Here is a 9,599-nt window from a genome sequence, read left to right as displayed (position 1 = left end):
TCACTGAGGACGATGGAGCTGAGAAATGTATTTGTGGGCACATATCTAATTTAAATTATTTTTCCCTGAAAGTTTCATCGTGGTAGCGGTTCCTTTGTGCAGAAGTGAACCTGAACCTCATTCTGGCGCTAATCGTAGAAGGAATGCTGGATCATTGCACTCCATATGGTTGGGAAATCGGTAATATTGTGTGTGTCTCTCTTATACATAATGCACTCACTCTCTTATTTTATGATAGTTCCGACTAAACTGTATTTCTTTTTCGTGAGAGAAAATTCACCCTCGAGTGGCCAATTATCGATTGGATTTTCACTGATAGCACATGAAAAAGTGCCTTTTGGTGATACGGTAATAGAAAAAAGGAAAGGGAAAAACGTGAAACATATTTCAACAACTTCTCTTTGCTTTTGGGCTCTCCGAAATCGGTACAGATTTATGTGCATCGAGATATCCGATTACTTTCTAACGGTCGCCACAGCGTGCTCACGGTAAACCGTATTTCAGGTGCGAACCAGCCGAATGGAATTTGTTACATTGGATAAAGAGAGGAGAAGAAGGAGCGAAGGAAGAAAAGTGTTTGAGGTAAAACTTATAGTTTTTTTTTCTTTATTTCTTAGTAGATAAACAGGTGTATACCTGTGATTGGGATATTTCAGAAATTTATTTTATTTGCTCGAGGGAGTGATTGCAAATTATGAGAAAGAGGATTTGTGTGTTGGAGCTTTTTTAAATGCGAAAGTCACGCGAACCCATTAGTGAACTATAGGAGTCCACTAATTCTCACCGAACAAAAAAGTACGAGGGGTCTATCGTCACGGCAAAGATTTTGCACTCCCAATAGCATAGTTATAGGGTTACAGCCGGCGATAATGGCCAAAACGTTTAGGGATGGCCCAAGTATCTTCTCACGTCTCGCAGTCCACTCTGAACTTCTTGTCACTTTACGTGGAGAAATAGCGTTTACGTGAGTCTGCAGCACAAAACCATCGCTGAGATGTGACCTGCTCAGTTTAGCCGATAGGACAAATACTGAAAGCCATTAGATGAATACAGAACGCTGGAACGTTATTCCTTTTGATGTTCTCATTTGTCATGTAATTTATGCACTCACGCGTGTATTCAATAGTTTCACCACCACATTTCTCTCTCTACCTTCATTCACCATTCAAATACATACATCAAAGGAAGAGACTTCCTTATTTTATTTGAAATAAGACAATGCTGGATGTTGACTGACGGTTTCGAACAAAGCCATTGGTACACTCAATTCTCTACTCGAACCCACTTCTTACCTTTCCCATTCAATCATCAAACATCCGCTAACACAGCCTCGGGTTCGATTTAATTTAAAAACCCTTTGTCTTACGTCATAATTTTGTAAGAACTCTGTACTTTCTACTTGACGTTTGTTTTATTACGGTCTTTTAAGGTACAAAGGCATTCGTATTTTCAATTCATGAATTAATTTTGTCCTTAGCTTCCTTCAAGTTTATTGGTAGAGATTGAGACAGAGGTCGGGTATTTCTGAAGTATTTCTATCCTGACAAGCGAAAATTCCTTTGAACGACTTGATGGCTTGCATGGAATGTATTAGAGTTCACTTGTAACAACATCATCACTAAATGCTCTATTACTCGGCTAGATTTAATTACACGGTTTAGATTTTATATGAATTACCAATTTGTCATATCTCACCACATACGGAAGCAGTATACGTAATACTACAGCTAACGAAAAATAAAAATCGAAATGATGTTCTCTTCAATCCTCGAAAAATCGCTAGAATAAATAATATTTTAATACTCGTGGTAATGCATCTATTGCAATAATATTCAAATGTTTTTAGATGCACTAGTCACTTGTGTGCTACGTACTACGTCATGACTTTAGAGTGATCCATAAATATTTTGTATATTTCATAAATATCGAGCGTAAAAAGCAACATAAAACATCCCAGATACTCCATTCCTGATGTTTTATGCTTCTCCCTTCTGGTTATTGGCGAATTCCTTCGCTTCTTTTCGTACGTGTTCACTTAATCAATGAGAATATTTCCTCACTGTTGACAAATATAAACTGACTCGAAGAAAAAAATTTAATCCGGTTCCGGGCGGAGAATACGAGAGGCAAGAGTCTTTAAAATGAGAAACATAATTGGTTCGGGAAATACCTCAGCAGAATAAAGCTTCAGACTATAATAGCTCTCTGACATCATTGGTGGCATTTTACAGGCTACCAAGGTCGCGAGGTACTACGGAAATCCCCATATAAAAGTCGTGTTCTCAGTGTATAGTAGTCCCGAAGGATTCCTCACATTGTGTAGCCAAATGACGTTGCCAAGACAAAATGGAAGGGAAATGTTTGTACTTTTTACTAGCGATAACTTTTTTTCTTGTTCCGTAAAAAAAGGAAAAAAAGTCGGTAAATGACCGAGAACATGAGCCAATGAATTCTTGTGTAACACGGAATTACGAGGATAGAGGTCATTCCACTTACAGTGGAATGTTGGTTCCTTTAATTGCGACGAACCTCAATCATACATTTTTATTTAGTTGCGCCATACAGAATCATAGAAAATTACGTCTGAATTTTCTTCATTTGTTCAATTTGATCAAACGGAATTGTATTTTTCCATCCAATTTTTTCATAAAGATTAATAGAAAGCGATAAAATTCTAATGCATATATTGTTGAATTTGTAAATTCAATATTATTCAATACGAAATATTCATATTAGATGGAAAACTGAAGTACGTTATGAGTAATTATATCCAGTAATTATATTACGTGGAGATTAATCAGAAATAAATTTAAATACAACCCATAAGCCCTCACAGGACTTGGCAGGACTTCGTAGATCTTAAACTTTGACGCGGGTAATTACATTTACCACTCGTGCGACCGTTTCTATAGGGCTCAAATACTCCTAGAGGTACATTGACAAATCCTCCACTTTGTAAAGGCAACAGCACTTACGAAGCACATAAGCGCAAATCGTGGTTTCCATAACTATTGATTCCGCAGCGTGTAACGACACTTCGACATTTGGAACAGTAATTCAACAGAAAAGTTTTTCATCCCCTATTACTTTTTCAATTTTTTAATGATTGATAAAAGAAAGGGGAGAGTTGTTTCGCAACTCTAACAGAATGTCCAACCCTGTCCGAGGCGAAATGAAAAATTGGACTTAGTTCGGGAATTAAGTCTCGCAGGATAAAATATCGAATCCTTAAAAAGTTGAAAATCTGCGGAACTCAATGCTACATATCTGTTACTTACAACGACATTCGGTATTTAAAACTGTCTCAATTGTCAAACTAAAAATGATGAAAATTCTTTGACACTAGTTTGATACTCAAAGCTCTCATAAACAGTTATCGAAAACCTATCGATTCACCAGGATTGGAACATGTTTTATTCTGGTCGCAATCGAAGCACTTGTCATTTGCATACAGCCCCATAAACATTGATGGAAAGCGTGAAGAAGCATCCTTGTCTCTGGTGCACGATTGGAATACGTATCGATTTACTGCGCTATGGTTAGATGTACAGTATCCACAACCGACAAGGAATTACGAACTTTTTCATATTTTCGGTGCTTTGGAATGAGTACACATTTTACGTTGAAAAAAAGTTGCTGTTGTATCCCAAGTGTATAGTCGAATATTCCAATATCCAATGGTGCAACGAACACTGATTGATTGACGTTCTGCCTAGAATTCATGCAGTTTTAAATTAAATAATCGCTTTCGCCTCGAGGGTGTAAACTAATTCTCAATCAATCACCCAATATCGAGTTTAGAATTAAAACAAATTCTTTACCAGTAATTTAAGAATAATTAAAATCATCTATCTATCTCTCTCTCTCTTTCTCCTTCTACATCACTGCCCAAATTCCTTAGTTTGTAGTCTTCAACCTTGTGAAACAATTGCAGTTTCTTATGACCAACGAACTAGAACGAGTGCTTGAAATCTTTTGTTCGACATGCTGATCTTATTGTGTCGAAGCTTACTCTTACAACCCGTGCATTTCAATGATTCCTTTTATCTCCTCCCATTTTCTCTTCTTTCTCCGGACTCGAATACCTCCAGGATTCTTCCAATTTTCCATCTTCCGCTGAAATAACCGTCTGGAATAAGTTACGTTAAAATGCAGGATGTATTTCAGTTTGAGCGTGGCATTTTCATATCGATATCGAAAATTCATTCAACAAAGAGAATTCTTTTGCCAAAAATGTGAGATTCGAAATCTCATACAATCTTATACCGATGAAATATAAAAAAATGAAACAAGACTTTTGTTGAATATATTGTAGCATTTTTTATTATAAGTCTGTTGAAGTTATCGTTGGTAGTGCTAGAGAATAAGGTTCTCTGAGAATTGCACAATTTTTTTTAACCCAACGCAGTTTCATTGTAGCCTTTAGAAATTTGATAATATCTCTTGATAAGTAATCGAAGAGGTGAATGATTGATTCAATCGATTCATCCGCTGCGTGCTAAAACGCGAATCACATCTATTCTTTTAATTCTGCGTTATGTTTTCTCGCAAAATCCCGAACTTTCGAGTTTCTGACTCACAAATTAAGGTATAAATAGGTCACTCTCTGCTTTATCTCTCCCTCGTAAGCATAATCTTCATTTTTGCCCCACATGCATGAGTGATGTATTTCCCATTTCTACATTTGCTTGGAAAAGACTTCAGCAAAATATACTCAAGGTGATTCTCGTTCATTCCACTCCCTCATATTTTTTGTTTCCTGATCGTATTTCTCAGCTGATCTAGGATTATAGCATGGAAAACCCAACGGATGAATTCGATTCGCGGCAGTAGGAGAAAATCCCGATGGCGAGAGAACGCAATCGCATCACAGCCTTTACCGTACTTATCCCCCTTCAAATTTTTTCCACATCCGTTCTTACTCTTTTTTCACTATCTCCACTCTCATCGTTGAGCCTCATTTGATCGTTTTTGCTACTCTCCTGCATTGAAAAGCGATGAATCAATAGCGCTTCCATAAGAGGACGCATGAATTTCCTCGTCACCTGCACTTTACAACGTCGGTACAAGATTGGTCTTGAAAAAAATCTTAGTTTCCACTATTTCACACGAGTATTCTCACTTTTACAGTAAAAATTAAAAAAATTTCTCATCTTACCGATCGATAAGTACGACGAGCTAAAACGAGATAAGTTGACGTATCCCTCAGTCGGCTTTTTGATCAATATCTCCAAATCTAACAGAGATAACGGATTTTTTGTCATTACATTTATGATAGTACTCAATTTGTTAATAGTCACACGAGATTTATCTGCTTTTACTGCTCCAATACCGATTTTTCACATCATAGATTATGCGGTGATGGACTTTATTCCCAATATTAGCACAACCATCACATTAACAAGTCAAATATAAAATAAAATTGTTATTTGATTGGCACAAACTCTATTCTATTCAAATAAACCGTCCTTCTGTCCACCGAATCGACAAAGTAGAATCTTTTCATGTAGACGTCTACAAATCGTGGAGCTGGTGAAAAATAGATATTGCGAAAGTGACGGCGGAGGAGAGAAAGTTAATCTTTAGGAGAACTGTTTACTATTTGTTCAGCAACCTAACGCAATTTATGTCATTCTAGGAGCCATGTGCAGGCGATACCATGTGCTACATAGGATAGTTCAACGGGGTCTTCCGTGAAGCGTGGGATAGGTGTTATATGAATACTCCATGAGGTAATCCTTTAGCCCGTTCATATTCAATATAGGTGTCATAGCACAGTGTGATATTGGATAGAATAGTGTAGAAAAGAAAAGGGAATTTATCCGTTGGACAAGAGCTGAGGCAAGCAAAATTGCACAGTTCATTATCTATGGCTCTTCAGTTTTTTACTCTGCATATAAAAGTATAGGATGAGAAGCTCGATGAAGTATTGAAGCGTTTATTCCGCAATATTTCAAAAACTTCTCTTAATCTCCTCCGAGTGATCATTAAAAATGTAATTCGCAGTGAGGGATTTGAAAGAAAGGCGTTCCTCTGATAAACGCATTGAAAAGTTATAGTACATTTCAGGATGAGGGCCTCACCTCTCAGTATAGCCACACATATAGGCCATATTCTTTTCCATTAAAATATATCGACGAGTAGATATCTAGTGATGCATCTCTGGAAATTATAAAACATTTTTACAGTAAAAAACTGGAGGAAAGAACAGTGATTGAACCTTGAGGAATGGCTTCGTATAAACAGAAAACAGCATGAAAAAGTAGGAAGAACATTAAAAGAAGCTCGGAAAGAGTAATTGGTACAATACGAAAAGGACAATGATCAAAGTTAGAACGCAGAGAAAAGATAGGGAAGGTAATTAACTGCACCGGAATAAATCGAGCGTCTCATTTTCTCAAGTATCAGAGGAAACAAAGGGTACTGATACTAGGAAGAAGATAGTTTTTCTTTCACACTCCCCTGTTTGGTGTTGGGCTTGTGCGAATAACCGGGGTGATTCTTAAGAAAGATCTATTAGTCCTTCTTTATGCTTGGAATTCATTGTTATAATTTTCCACGTCATTATTCCCTCTTATTGTCTCATAGTATATTGATAATAAGAACGAAGAATCGACCAAGATCAAAATCACATGATACACCGTAGCCAGGAAAATTTTCAATCAATTTTCGAAAAATACTCCAAACAAGTAGATCACGGTAGAAGAAAAAAAATCCCAATAAATCGCGAATGACTGTGGTAACTGGCATGCGTCTATCCTTTTTCGTCTCAATTTAGGAGAGTTGAGTGGACAGCATTGCAAAAACGAAGAAAAGGAAAAGAAATATGTCGCCCGCGGCAAAGGATCATTGGTTGTGCATCTGACGGATTTTCCGTCGTCGCTGAAAATCACCCGCAGGAATGTCCATGGCCTTCCACTGACTTTCCCTCACTTCCTCGTCTTTTCTATCATGTCCGTCGTTTCACGAGCGAATGGCTCTTCATGAGGACCAACCAGTCTTTATTATCCAGCAAAAGTCTCAGGGATCAGATAATAGGACAACGTTGATCATATTACTCTGAACAACCTACAATACTATACAATAAATTATAATAGTCTGAAGACTATATTAAATTTGCCTGATGATTTGTCTGACCTTTCTTATGCCTTTTGATACACGAATCAAGCAGACGTATTAAATATCGAAAGGCTGAATGAAATAATCGACCACAGTATTCACTGGTGGATTGATTCAGACAAAACTTTAAACGCGAAGGTGCGGAACAGTTCGAAAAAAAACTTTGAAAGCCAGAAGTCATGGGAGACACGCTGGCCGCTTTCTGCCTCTTTCGTTGTTTCTTAAGATGAAAGTTCAACCGTGAAATAAAAAAACTTTGGTTGCTCTTCAAAACATTAAGAGAAAAGTATTTTCCGAAGAAATATACATGGGGAAGTTGCTTGGGCTGTAAACGCGCGCTATAGATATTACAAGGGCGATGAGAAAATTGACCTTCGGTGTCTGGAGGCTCTTTCTTATCTCGTAACTTTTTAAGATACAAATGAATAACCCATGAAAGAGTTCATATTCAAAAGAATGTCAATCCAGATACTGATGGTTCTACCTCAAGTGATTCGCAGCTCAGATTTGGTGAATAAAATTGACCCTAAGGGGTGACCCTCGACAAGAATGAGTCACTGCGAAAAAATATAGGATTGAGCTAATGGCGGCTGTGGTCATTTATTTAGTATCAATCTCTGAGCTGATGAATAAAACGCGTTAGGTAAAATTGCGAGGCTATAGCCGTTTGGGCTCTCAGAGATTGAAATTCACGATTTAAAGTTGGACCTTCCGAAGTATGGAAATTCAAGCTCAAATAAGAGCTTATTATTCAGGCTAGCACTGACTAGAACCTTTCATTATAGAATATAGAAACTTCCTCCTGTGCAAACTCTTGACCACGTTAGATCTACTAATTTGTAGTCGAAGAGAAACTCAATTTCCACGATGGTCCACTACTGCCACCCGAGTTCTCTCTATCAGATCCTGTGGTCTTTTCTCGTTCCCTAACGTTCATCAGTCACATGGCTCAGTTTCCTAACAGGAGTAATTTTGACTGCAATGTTTAGTTTCGCTATAGTTTTAAAGTAACCTCTTACCATTCATAATTTAACGACAAAAAAGCAAAACTCAAAAATAAGAGTCAGTAAAGTTTCATTGAAAAAGGTAACGATCGAGACTCATTAGTTTTAAAATGATATAATTATTCATCGAGTGGATAAAAAACAAGTGTCTTTTTATCGTTAGTAAAGCTAAGAATTATATGAGGTCTATTCGGGGATTAGGAAATGAATTTTCCATGGGGGGATAACGACGATGCTCCTCCTCTAAAGTTTTACGATCGTCCCAAAGTAGTGGGACGCGAGGCCCTGTAAAATCGTTTCGTATGTTTTTATGGCAAAATTTACAACATTTAACGGAAACAGTTCACTTTCCGGTGCAGGCAAGTGAATCGCTTTACAGTCTCTACTCGCTCTCCACTACTCTTCGCTCACTATATCCTTTTCACTAGGATTTCCAGATACTGGTCTGTACGAAACGACCACTTTTGTAACTTCCCGTATGATCGTGGCGCGTTGGGGGTGAGGACACAAATTTAACGAGCGGATCTTCAAGCTATCCGATGGCACTTAAAACAATGATATTGGATTCCGTAACGGTTCCAAAATATACTTTCCCGAGAAGAGCCCTCTTCCTTTACCAAAACAGTATGAATCTTTCAGCTCAGCAGATCTCCCTGAGCTTTTGTTGGATAGCCACTGCTTAACCTCGGCTTCATCCCTACCTACGATCCCCAGCACACCCTCCCATCCATAATAATTTGACAGATCAGGGGAAATCGGAATTCCATTAAACAATTAATCCAAGTGAAGATGTTATGTATTTTCTTGTTTTCTTATTTTATCTATATTTATATCTTATTCTTCGCACTGTTGAATATTACTTAACAATGAATGCTGACATCATAGGCTAATATAAATAATTAAAAAATCAGTAATCAAATTCAGTTATAGTTATCGATGCGGAACAAGTGTACTCTCAGGTTTTCCAATGAAAAATATTCAATATTTCATTATCAAATGTACGGTTCACCTATGTGTTTATTTTAGCCTTGCAACAAATGTTTTACCATCCACCGGATTAATAGTTTTTCAGTTTTATTCTGCATCCTTGGACAAGTCAATTACAGTCGTTCGTATGTGCGTGGCATGCATCTATGACTCACATGTAAAGTACAGAGTCAATTTTTGTCGCTGTGATTGTTTGTTTGTTTGTTTGTCGAAAAGCGATCTCTTTCTGCCGGCGAAACATATGGAATCACGTTTCTCTCTAGTGGCTGAAGGAAAATCCGCAGAAACAAAAACCAGAGAAAGTATGAGTATGACTATATGCACGAATGATCGCAACCATGCTAGATATGATGTTTTTACGTTGCAAAAATATTTTAGTTTCTGCATGAAATACATGATTTCAAAGACAATAGTCGAAAAACTCGTTAGCAATATACGAGACAACAAAATCCAAGATGAGTGAGGGGTTATTATCAAATAATGGGAACC

The sequence above is a fragment of the Diachasmimorpha longicaudata genome, chromosome 1 (assembly GCF_034640455.1).
Source record: "Diachasmimorpha longicaudata isolate KC_UGA_2023 chromosome 1, iyDiaLong2, whole genome shotgun sequence".
NCBI lineage: Eukaryota > Metazoa > Arthropoda > Insecta > Hymenoptera > Braconidae > Diachasmimorpha > Diachasmimorpha longicaudata.
This window is presented reverse-complemented; position numbering follows the sequence as displayed.